This window comes from Gorilla gorilla, chromosome 19 (assembly GCF_029281585.2).
Source record: "Gorilla gorilla gorilla isolate KB3781 chromosome 19, NHGRI_mGorGor1-v2.1_pri, whole genome shotgun sequence".
Taxonomy (NCBI): Eukaryota; Metazoa; Chordata; class Mammalia; order Primates; family Hominidae; genus Gorilla; species Gorilla gorilla.
Window position 1 is genome coordinate 73,952,188 of NC_073243.2, and position 12,495 is coordinate 73,964,682.

The 12,495-nt window shown below is 38.2% G+C and overlaps 1 long non-coding RNA gene across 3 annotated transcripts in view; it reads right to left on the bottom strand.

Moving 5' to 3' along the window:
* LOC129528071 (uncharacterized) overlaps nt 1-11,405 on the bottom strand; it is a 35,738-nt gene extending 24,333 nt beyond the window's left edge. The window contains exons 1-3 of one of the 3 annotated variants that reach the window (XR_010131676.1): nt 10,674-11,405; nt 9,656-9,793; nt 8,939-9,030 (exon numbers count right to left, since the gene is read on the bottom strand). This is a non-coding gene — a long non-coding RNA (uncharacterized lncRNA). Of the gene's footprint in view, nt 1-8,938; nt 9,031-9,655; nt 9,948-10,673 lie in introns of those variants that run through there. The other 2 variants (XR_010131675.1, XR_008673256.2) reach the window with 2 other exon arrangements.
* Between the last annotated feature and the right edge of the window lie 1,090 nt (nt 11,406-12,495).

Sequence of the window (12,495 nt, forward strand, 5' to 3'; positions counted from 1 at the left end):
TGTACTTTCTAAATTGTTTTTTATTTCCTCTTTAACACAAGTATTACAAAAAAGTGATTTTTTTTTAATTTCGAAGAGTATAGTTGACTTTTGTTTTGTTTTTGCTGTTTTTCTTATTTCTAATTTTAATTAATCATGAGCAGTGAATGCTGCCTACATGATTTCTTTTTTTAAAATTTGTTAATATTTTATAATATACGATTGATTGTTTTCTGAATGTTTAATGTGCTTTTGAAAAAAAAATGGATGCTGTTTGTTGACTACGTATGTATGTCAAATTTATCCATTGTGTATTCAAATCCCACACATCTGTATTTATCTTTAGCGTACTTGATTTATTAATTTTTAAAACATGTATGTTAAAGTTCATTGTGATAGTGGAGCAGCCCATTTATCCTTATATTTTCTATTTGGTTTTGCTGTCTATATTTAGAAGCTATGTTGTCAGAGTAATTAAGGCTTGTTTGATTGACATAACCTTCTATCACCCTGAAACATTTTTCTTTGGCCTTCTTAATAATATCTGCCTTGAATTTCCTTTTGTCTGATAATAGCATTGCCAAATTTATTCTATTTTGGTTAGCATTTTCCTTTTATATATTTTTCCATTCCTTTCATTTCAACCTCTGTATGGCTTCAGCCTACTTGGAGACAGCAGGACATGCTGTTCGGGGCAGTGTGACCCCTAGCCTGTCTACTGTGATTTGGGTGAGGAACAGAATGTGCTATTCCTCAAAGCAGGCATTCAGTCAGTCTCCTGATGTTGGGCTCATTGTTTCACCTGGTGTCACAGCCACCAAAGGCCCCATCTAGCCTCTGCTCACTGACTGTTCCTGCCTAAAAGCAGACACATTGGTTGCTGATTGCTGGGCAAGAAAGAAATAGAGGAGAGGGAGGGTGCAGATGGTCAGTGAACCTAGATTCTTCTACTGCAGAACACCAACTAATCACCCAGTCAGTTGCTCCAGGGGACTTCTTGCCAGACCTCTGGGAGCCACAGATCTCTGAACTAGAAGCATCCTTAGAGCCCTGCCCACTTTTGTAGATGTTCTCTCCTGCATGAGTATTGGGTTGTGATTTCCTTCTTCAATCTGATCCCAACTATTTTCCAGCTTTCTGAAATTCATCAAATTTTTGGCCAACTGAGACTCCTTTATTGCTTTCCAACATGATTTTAAACACAGTATTTTCCCAATTTCTAGGGATTTGAGGTGAGAGGGAGAGGTTGTAAGGCTACCTATAATACTTGTTTTGTCTTCTCAATAATTTCTTTAGGCCAGATTACCAAAAATGAGATTCTGGGGCAAAGCATATAAACATTTTCAGAGATCTTGATACATATTGCCATATTCCTTTCTACAGGATTATAATAATTTACACCACTATCAGCAGTTCCCTCATTAGAAATTTTGCTCATTGTTTAGAACTGAAAGAGAAGTTATATTTCAAGTAGACTAATGGTAAAAGGTTTTTTTGAACAGTTTTATAAAGGTATAATTGACATATAACAAACTGCACCTATTTAAAGTATATGACTTGATAAGTTTTGACCTATGTTTACACCTGTGAAATCCTCAGCACAATCAAGAGAGTTAACATATTCAATAATCCTACAAGTTTCCTTACATCCTTTTACAGTTCCTCCCTCCCACCCCTGCCTGCCTCACTCTGTCAATTTCTAGGTAACCATTGATTTAATTTGTGTCACTGTTGAATAATTTGTACTTCCTAGAATTTTATATAAATTAAATAATACAGTATATACACTATTTTTCTGGTCTTTCACTCAGCATGATTGTTTTGAAATTTATCCATGTTGTTGCATGTATCAATTGTTATTCCTGCTTATTGATGAGTAGTATTTTATTGTAAGGATATACCACAGTCTATCTACTAACTCTTCTTTCTCTGACTTAGGTTCATTTCTTTTTTATTTAAAAATTTTTATTGTGGTAAAAAACACATAAAATTCACCATCTTAAACATTTTTAAGTGTACAGCTCAGTATTCTTAAGTATATTTATATTGTTGTGAAATAGATCTCCAGAACTTCATCTTGCAAATGTGAAATTCTAAACCCATTAAACAACAATCTCCCTTTTGTTCCTGACCCTGACCATGATTTTACCTTCTGTTTTTATAATATGACCATTTTAGTGCCTCATATAAGTAGAATCATACAATATTTGTCCTTTTATGACTGGCTTATTTCACTTGGCACAACGTCCTAAAGGTTCATCCATGTTGCAGCATGTGACAGGATTTCCTTCCTTTTTAAGGCTGAGTAATATTCTAATGTATGTGTATGCCACATTCTGTTTATCTATTCATTTATCAATGGCTATTTAGGTTTCTTCATCTCTTGGCTATTGTGAATAATGTTGCTATAAACGTGGCTGTGCAAATATCTCTTCAAGACTCTACTGTCAACTCTTTTGCATATATTCCCAGAAGTGGAATTGATGGATCATACGGTAATTACATTTTTAATTTTTTGAGGAACCTCTATACCATTTTCCATAGTAGTTGCACCATTTTACAATCCCACAAACAAGGCACAAGTGTTCCAATTTCTCCATATCCTCACCAACGCTTGTTAGTTTCTGGTTTTTTTGATAGCAGTCATATTCGGTGTGAGACAATATCTCACTATGGCTTATTTCTCTGATGATTAGCGATGTTGAGCATCTTTTCATATGCTCGTTGGCTATTTGTATCATCTTTTGAGAAATCTCTCTCCAAGTTCTTTGCCCAGAATGGGTAATTTCTTTTTAAGAATTTCAAACTTACAGAAAACTTGCCAGAATGGACAAAAAACACCCATATATCCTTTACTCAGATTGACTTACTATCCACATTTTGCTTGATTTGTTCTGTAATTTGTGAGCTCTCTTTACATATATATTTTCCTTAACTCTCTGAGAGTAAGTTTCATGTACTCTTAAGTTTCAATCTCAAACACTCCAGCAATATCTTCTAAGATCATTCTCCTATGCAACTATTATACAGCCATCATCTTGGATTAATTATTTTTTATGATTCCATTTGATCTTCTTCATTGGATGTTTTAGCTATAAATCTTTGGTTTATTATTTTAGTGGTTGCTTTAGGATATAGTATACTTCTTTATCATAATCTACCTTCAAGTGATATTATACCATCTTAAGTATTGTATAAGAACCTTAACAATGACATACTTCCATGTTTCACTTTTGGCCTTTGAGCTACTGCTGTCACGTTACCTTTACATATTTTACGTGTAATGGCATTATTATTTTTCACAGTCAATTTTCTTTTGAAAAGATTAACAATAAAGGATAAATTCTTCCATATTTATTCATGTAATTACCATTGGTGCTCTTCATTCCTTGGTGTAGATCCATCTGGTATCACTTTCTCTCTGTCTGAAGGACTTTAACATTTCTTGTTGTGAAGTTCTGCTGGTAATGAATGCTTTCAGCTTCTGTCTGAAGATGTCTGTTTGTTTTTATTTTCTGCCGAGACCAGCTCGGTCAGGGAGACCCTAACCCAGTGGCGCTAGAGGAATTAAAGACACACGCACAGAAATATAGAGGTGTGGAGTGGGAAATCAGGGGTCTCAGAACCTTCAGAGCTGAGAGCCTCGAACAGAGATTTACCCACATATTTACTGACAGCAAGCCAGTGATAAGCATTGTTTCTATAGATTATAGATTAACTAAAAGTATTCCTTACGGGAAACAAAGGGATGAGCCTAAATAAAGGGATGGGTTTGGCTAGTTATCTGCAGCAGGAGTATGTCCTTAAGACACAGATTGCTCATGCTATTGTTTGTGGTTTAAGAATGCCTTTAAGTGGTTTTTCTGCCCTGGGTGGGCCAGGTGTTCTTTGCCCTCATTCTGGTAAACCCACAACTTTCCAGTGTGGGCCTCACAGCCATCACGAACATGTCACAGTGCTGCAGAGATTTTGTTTATGGCCAGTTTTGGCGCCAGTTTATGGCCAGATTTTGGAGGCCTATTCCCAACAATCTTCAAAGGGCATTTTTACTAGGTATAGAATTCAAGGTTGACAGCTTTTTTCTCAGTACTTTAAAGATGTTCCACTGTCTTCTCATTTGCATTGTTTCTGACTAGAAAGCAGCTGTTATTCTTCTTTGTTCCTCTGTATTTAAGCCTCTTTTCTCTGGCTGCTTTTATGATTTTTCCTTTATCGATGATTTTTGACAATTCTGATGTGCCTTTGTGTATTTTTTTTCAAATTTATTCTCTCGTAGTTCTGGAGGCTAGAACTACCAACATCAAGGGTGCTGGTGGGGCTAGGCTCCCACTGAAACCTCTAGGGTATGATCCTTCCTTGCCTCATCCAGCTTCTGGTGGCCCTTGGTATTCCTTGACTTTTGGCAGCATAACTCCAACCTCTGCCACACTGCCATTTTCCCATCTGTGTCTGTGATTTCACATGGTATTCTCCTCTCTTTATGTTTCCCTTCTCTCTCATAAGGACACCAGTCATATTGGATTAAGGACTCACTTTATTCCAGGTTGGCCTCATCTTAATTTATGTTAGTTGTATCTGCAAAGACCCTATTTCCAAATAAGGTCACACTCACAAGGGCCACAGGTTAGGGCTTCAACATATCTTTTTGTGAGACACATTTCAACCCATAATATCTAAGAATACATTACTATACATCACAAAAGGGAGTTTTGTGGGTGTGATTAGGTTAAGGATCTTGAGATGGGAAGAGTATCCAGCCTTATATAGTGAACCCAGTGTAATCACAAGGGTCCTTGTAAGAGGGTGGCAAGAGGTCAGAGTCTGAAAAGGACATGTCACAGTGGGAAAAGAAGTTAGAGCAATGCAGACACAAGCCAAGGACTGCACGCAGCCTTGAAAGGCTAGGACAGGCAAAGGACAGATTCTCCTCTAGAGCCTGTAAAAGGAATGTAGCTATGCTGAACTTACATATTGACTTTAGCTTGTAAGAACCATATCAGACTTCTGAACTCCAGAACTATACAATAATAAATTTGTGTTGTTTTAAGCCACTACATTTTTGGTAGAGCAACAGAAGGAAACTAATACATGTGGGTTTATAGTTTGTATCAAATATGGAAATTTTTCAGCCATTATTTCTTCAAATATTTTTTGTTCTTCTCTCTTTTCTCTTCTAATAATACTCCAATTACATATATATGAGGCCTCCAAGTTGTCCCATAGCTCACTGATCCTCTGCTTATTTTTTAAAATTCTTTTTTCTCTGTGTGTTTCATTTTTGGTAGTTTCTATTGCTATGTCTTCAAATTCACTAATCTTTTCTTCTGCAATGTCTAATTTACCATTAATCTCATGTAACATATTTTTCACCTTTGACATTATAGCTTTCACCTCCAGAAGCTTGATGTAAACTTTTTTTCTCTTTTTAATATCTTCCATGTCTCTACTTTATTTTTTGAACATGTGGAATATAGTTATAATGAATGTCCTTGTTTACTAATTCTAATATCTGTATAAATTATAGGTTGACTTTAATTTTTTTTCCTCATTGTGGGTTGTATTTTCCTGCTTTTTTGCATGCCTGGTAATTTTTTATTGGATTGTAGTCATTATAAACTGCACCATGTTTGTTACTGGACATTTTCATATTCCTATAAATATTTTAAGCTTTATTCTGAGATACAATTAAATTACAAAGATACAGTTTGGTCCTTTTTGTTCTTGCTTTCAAGTCTTGTTAGGCAGGACTAGAGCAGTGTTTAGCCTAGGGCTATTTCCCTCCACTGAGACAAGAGTTTTCTAAGTATTTTACCCATTGCTTCACGAATTGTGAGATTTTCCAGTCTGACTGGTGGGAACAGGCACTATTCCAGGCCCAGTGTGAGTACCAGATGTCATTCTTTCTAACTCTTTTGGGTGGTTCTTTCCCTAGCCTCTGTTAGTTTCCTCATGTGCATGGGCTAATGTCCACTGTCTTGAAAACTGTTACAGTCATGAGTACTTAATGATAATGGGAATACCTTCTGAGAAGTGCGTCATCAGGTGATTTCATCATTGTGCAAACATCATAGTGTACTTACACAAACCTAGACAATATAGCCTACTACATCCCTACTCTATGTGGTGTAACCTATTGCTCCTAGGCTACAAACCTGTACAGTATGTCACTGTACTGGATACTGTAGGCAACTGTAACACAATGGTAAGTATTTATGTATCTAAACATATCTAACATAGAAAACGTACTATAAAAATACTTTATAAAAGATAAAAAATGGCAAACCTGTTAGGACACTTACCATGAATGGAAATTGCATGACGAGAAGTTGCTCTGGTTTCGTCAGTGAGTGGTGAGTAAACGTGAAGGCCTCAGACACTACTGTACACTACAATCGACTTTAGAAACACTGTGCACTGAGGCTACACTAAGTTAATTTTTTAAATAGTTTTCATTTTTAATCATAAATTAACCTTGGCTTATTGTAACTTTATTTTATAAACTTTTAAATTTTTTTAACTTCTTTTGTATTAACATGTAGCTTAAAACACAAACATTGTGCCGGGCACGGTGGCTCATGCCTGTAATCCCAGCATTCTGGGAGGTCAAGGTGGGCAGATCACCTGAGTTCGGGAGTTTGAGACCAGCCTGACCAACATGGAGAAATCCCGTCTCCACTAAAAATACAAAATTAGCTGAGCGTGGTGGCGCATGCCTGTAATCCCAGCTACTCAGGAGGCTGAGGCAGGAGAATCACTTGAACCTGGGAGGCAGAGGTTGCAGTGAGCCAAGATCGTGCCATTGTACTCCAGCCTGGGTGATAAGAGTGAAATTGCATCTCAAAACAATAAAAAAGACCACAAACATTGTATAGCTATACCAAAATATTTTCTTTATATTCTTATTTTATAAGCTTTACTTATTTTAAAATTTTTGTATTGCTTTTACTTTTTAAATTTTTTGTTAAAAACTAAGACACAAACACACATTAGCCTAGGCCTACACAGGGTCAGGATTATCAATACAACAGTCTTCAATCTCCACATCTTGTCCCACTGGAAAGTCTTCAAAGACAATTAACATGCATGGAACTGTCATGTCCTATGATAACAATGCCTTCTTCTGGAACACCTTCTGAAGGACCAGCTGTTTTACAGTTAACTTTTTTTTTATAAGTAGGAGTACACTCTAAAACAATGATAATGAGTATACTACAATAAACCAGTAACAGTTTATTATCAAGTATTATGTATTCTACATAATTTTATATGCTAGACTTTTATGCAACTGGTAGTGCAGTAAGTTTGTTTACACCAGCATCAACACAAACCTGTGAGTAATGCATTGCACTATGACATTATGAATGATGTCACCAAGCCATCAGAATTTTTCAGCTCCATTACATTCTATGAGACCACCGTAGTATATGTGGTCCATCATTGACTGAAATGTCATTATGTGGCTCACAACTGTATTTTATATGTTATGTGTTTGTTTTAGGTAGAAGGGTAAATCTAGTCTCTTTTTATACCATCTTGACCGAGTAAAGCTAAACTTTTTTAATGTGAGAGGCTTTTTTTCCAAATAACTCCACTATTTAACACAGATAAAAAGCAAAGCTTCTGTGATTGAGAGTAAGGGAAGGGACTGCTAGCTTGAGGAGACCTGCCTATGTAGCTGTTTCTTTGATGCACTCATTAGTTCCTAAGGGTTCTCCCCTGATCCTTAGAGATTCACAGGGCCCAATTTGAAAACCACTATACCTAGTCAAATCCCTCCTTTTTGATATTTGATGAAACTGAGAACCAGAGTGGTTATGTAACTTGCCCAAGGTCACAGAGCTAACACCTAGATTGTAAGATGAAAGGGAGTAATGACTGCACACAAGTAAAGACCTCAAGAATGGCAGCAATTATTACTAGGTCTGTCCTTGTATTTCAAATTTCCAAAAGTCTGTGATAGTAACAGGAGAAGAGGGAAAGACTGTGTTTTTATAGAAAGGATCTGCAATAAAGGCCTCAGTTACACCTTCCCTTATAAGCCAAGGTCATTTCCTGAGGCCCCATCTCCCGAGGAAGGTCCTCATGTTCCCAGCTCAGTTCCCGGGCCAAACTTATATAAGTGCCTCAGAGCTGAAGACTAGAACCCAGGTCCCTGAATCACAGGCAAGTGTCTAATCCACTACACCCCATCACCTCCCTTCATTGGTAAAATTCAAAAATCCAGTGAAACATTATTCTTTGCTAACCATCAAATATTTTAAAAAGATTCACCAGAACCGTGTGTTTGCAATTTTGGCAAAATTTCCTGGGAGCACAGAAAGAGGTCTCAATCTCTCACTAAAACAGCACAGATTCCACATTGCTTCGAACTTCATGTAGTGGAGTGTGGTGTGGTAGTGTTTAGGAAGCAAGCTAGAAAGAAGAGATTGATCAAATAGGAATCTAGGCTCCCACTGAAAACCACAAAACAGGAAGGACATGGGTGCCAAGAGCATCTAACTCAGATGCTGACATACTGGATGAGTCTGGATTTGCCACTCAAAGAATCTCAAACTCCTTGATTTAAGCAGTATTCATAGAACTTGTTCCTGCTTGCTTTCTAGAGAATCTGAGAGCTATAACCGTATTTAAAAACAATTTGTAAATTACTAAGAGCTCCTTGGAGATAGGATGACATATAAATATATGGTATTACTGTTATGTTAACCACACTTAAGTATGGTTAACCATACTTAAGTATGCTAACCATACTTAAATATTTACAATATTACTTTAAAAGAGATTATCTGCAAAATTCTTAGTGTCTTCTCCAATCAATTTTCCAAACTATGGAGAAGTTAATTACTCTGTGGTCTTGGTATATTTCAATCTACTACAGTCCAAAACTTGGAATACATTTAGAACTCTTTTCATATCAGTGAGAACTGAAAGAATTTCAACATAACATTACTATTCTTACACCATCACATCACAGCATGTCCTCAGAGGCAACACCAATAAGGAGAATTAAGTATATTTCCTGAGGATTCAGTCTTGTCACTTTGCCTAATTCTGGAAAAAAAAATTACCAATTAGTTTGATTCATGTTTTTGATCCAATTGTTTTATATATATATATACATACACACACACACACACACACACACACACGAACATATTTGCAAGTTCAGCCCTCAAAAGATGGTTCATTTTGTCTAAAGCTACCCTTTCCGATTAGGACAGCAAAATGTCATCAGATGGGTGGTAGCTTCGTGATTTGAACTGCAAGGCTGCTGTGCATGGTTGTAGAGGTAGAAATGAGTCCTTGAAAATTGTGCTGTGTACCCCCTGCTCCACAATACATGGTTGCCTTTATTCTACTTCAATACTAGAAGAAAACAATGAATCAGGAAAGGGAATATAGAAATTGAGCACATATGGGAATATAAAGAAGCCAGACAACAGAATGTCTCCAAAATATATGTCTATACAGAAACATATCTGTTATATACTCTAAATTTGTGTATCTACATACCAAATAGATTACATTTACCTATATAAACATATTACATTTACCCATATTAATAATATATATTTAACACATACACATTATAGGGTAAATTTATAGAACCCCTAGTACTAGTCATATAACAGACAATCCATAAATATTTCAAATACGTGAATGAAAATATACATACTCTCATAGCTGCACGTTGTGGCAATTAAACTAAGATGAACTGCTGCTAATTTTCATCAGGATGAACGTGGACTTTTGTTAATTTTCATCCAGTCAGAAATGCCCGGCAGGTTCAGAAGACTCCAGAAGAACCCATAACCTAGAGTCATATGTATAGGTGTGAACAAAGTGCTTTCTAACCAGGACAAATCAACTGAATTCCCTATAACATGTACCTGAAACTATTTAATTCTAAAAAGTCTGTTCCTGAAACTCAAAGACAATTGTCTTGCTTTGTCCCTATTGTTACAGGTAAGGTCACGTTCTAAGAATCGTCATTATGGAATGGAGGAATGAATTATTGGTCTAAGAATCAGAAGGAAGAACTGCTATTCGCACCCAGCTTTGGAACTAACAAGCTGATGACATTTAGTCCTGTCCCTTCTCTGCAGACTTTAACTGCTTAATCTGTAAACTACATAGTTGGATTTAACAATCCACAAGGTCCCTTCAAGCTATGCAGAAATTTATTTACTGTATAATAAATAAAATATTATTATTTATTTAGATTTGACCCTGTCAAATCAGTAAGGTTAATAAAATTAAAAATTATGACCAAAAGAAAATATGTTAAAAATAAGTGCTAACATACTTGCCAATTAAATTTTATATTTAGTTCTGAGCAATCAGGGAAAAGTGAGAAATGTAAGTTTCACTACTTGCATTTTTGGAAAGGGAGAAGCTTTCCTTTTTCTTGACGAATGACCTTCTGTGGTACTAATCCCTGCCCTAATTGAGAAGATAAACTGTGACCTCAGCTTCACAGGATCATTCCCAGGCAAGAAACCCCTTCTCATACTTCTAGGTAAAGACTAAACATTCAGATGGCGCCATTTTTCGTAGGTAGTGAAATGTCATCGTAAGGTCACTGGGTACCACACAATTGAGGAAATCAGAACCCAGAGACATTAAGTAATATTTCAGAGGCCACCCAGGTAGCCATGAACGGCGGAGAGATTAAATACTCAAGAGTTCCTGACCTGGAGGTCAGCGCCTGGTTTTAGGTAACACGCCCCCGGGACAGACGCGGCCCTCTGTGCATGTGCGCAGAGCTGAGTGTCCTTGGAATGTGACACGAGCTGCAGAAAGCGCAAAAGAAGCTGAAAGGCAGCGATGCCCCGGGGTCTTCTGGGGCATGTGGGTGTTCCTTTCACTCCGCCCCGTTCCTTTCACCACAGCTCAGTTTGAATTTGATGAATTAAGTGTGAAGTTTCCTTCCTCTTCAGCGTGGAGCGCTCTTCCCGGTGGGGCGCCCGCGGTCCGGAAGCATCAGCGCGTCTACAAGATGGCGCTGGGTGTTGTGGGAGAGTCGCACTGGAGACGTTGAGCTAAGAAACCACAGCAGGTTAAGGGCTGGGAAAACATCTGGCTCCAATGGAGACAGCGATGGCCTCCCGCGAGCCCAGACACAACACAGGGCTGTCAGCTCCCCTCTGAAGGCATCCTATCGCCCCCAGGAGGAGCCTCCAGGGACTGAGGTCACCAAAACAGTGACTCCAGAGAACAAATATTAAGAATACATTTTGACAGCAATTTGTAGGAACAGGTCCCTCATTTCCTGGTCTGAGCAGTGTCTTGAGGCTCTTTGCTGCAAGAATGAATTCGGGGGCCGTCCCTCTGATGTCCTGAGGGGGAGTGTGGGGAAGTCTGAGAAAGGTGATGGAACACAGCTTCCAGAGAAAATCTGGGAATAGTGCACCACCCTGAAGAGCGATTTTTGTTTTAAAAACACAAAATAACTTGCCAATCAGTGCTCCCTACCCCCACCCAAGTCTTTTCCCCATTCACCAGCATGAACAAGACTTCCAATAAGCATCCAAAAATCATCACTTTACTTCTGCAATATCTGCACAGGGTTTTAGAAATGAAAGAATCCTGAGCTGGGCATGGTAGCTCACGTCTATAATCCCAACTACTCCAAGGCTGAGGTAGGAGTATGGCCTGAACCCAACAGTGCAAGACTAGCCTGGGCAACATAGCAAGACCCTCCCCCATCTCAAAAAAAAAAAGAAAAAAAGAAAAAGAAATCTCAAGAACCATTTATGCACTTTGGGAGCCCAAGGCTGGCAGATCACTTGATATCAGGAGTTCAAGACCAGCCTGGCCAATATGGTGAAACACCGTCTCTACTAAAAATATAAAAATTAGCCAGGTGTGTTGGTGTGCACCCATAATCTCAGCTACTTGGGAGGCTGAGGCAGGAGAATCGCTTGAACCCAGGAGGTGGAGGTTGCAGTGAGCAGAGGCTGTGCCACTGCATTCCAGCCTGGGTGACAGAGCGAGACTCCATTTCAAAATAACAAAGAACCATTTATGGCCAGTAGAGTAGCAAAATGATTCTGCCACAGCTAGTTAGTGGAAACTCTGGGAATAGGCCTTAGCTAACCCAGCTCCTAATTGGGGCCCTTTCCTTTTATTCATCTTTTTTCAACAAACATTTATTGCGTGCCTACAAAGGCAAGAGAAAACATGGCCAACCATGCACTGGCTCTGAAAACTTTTGGCTCAGAAGTGACGCATATCCTTTCTGCTCACATTTTATTACACAACCAAGCAAGTCATTGTCCATGCCCAATTTCAACAGTCAGGGATAAATTAGCTTCCCATGGAAAAGGTGGAGTATTTGTGAACAGTAAGACAGTCCTCCACAAAAGCCCAGGGTCCAGGACAAGGGTTGGTTTCACCTAGATTAGCTAAGAAGTTAGGAGCTCAGCAGAAGAATCAGCCAATAAAAGGAGGCAACCACAGTTCCTCATTCCTCAACCAAAACTAGGGACATCCGAGAGACATGGACACTGATGA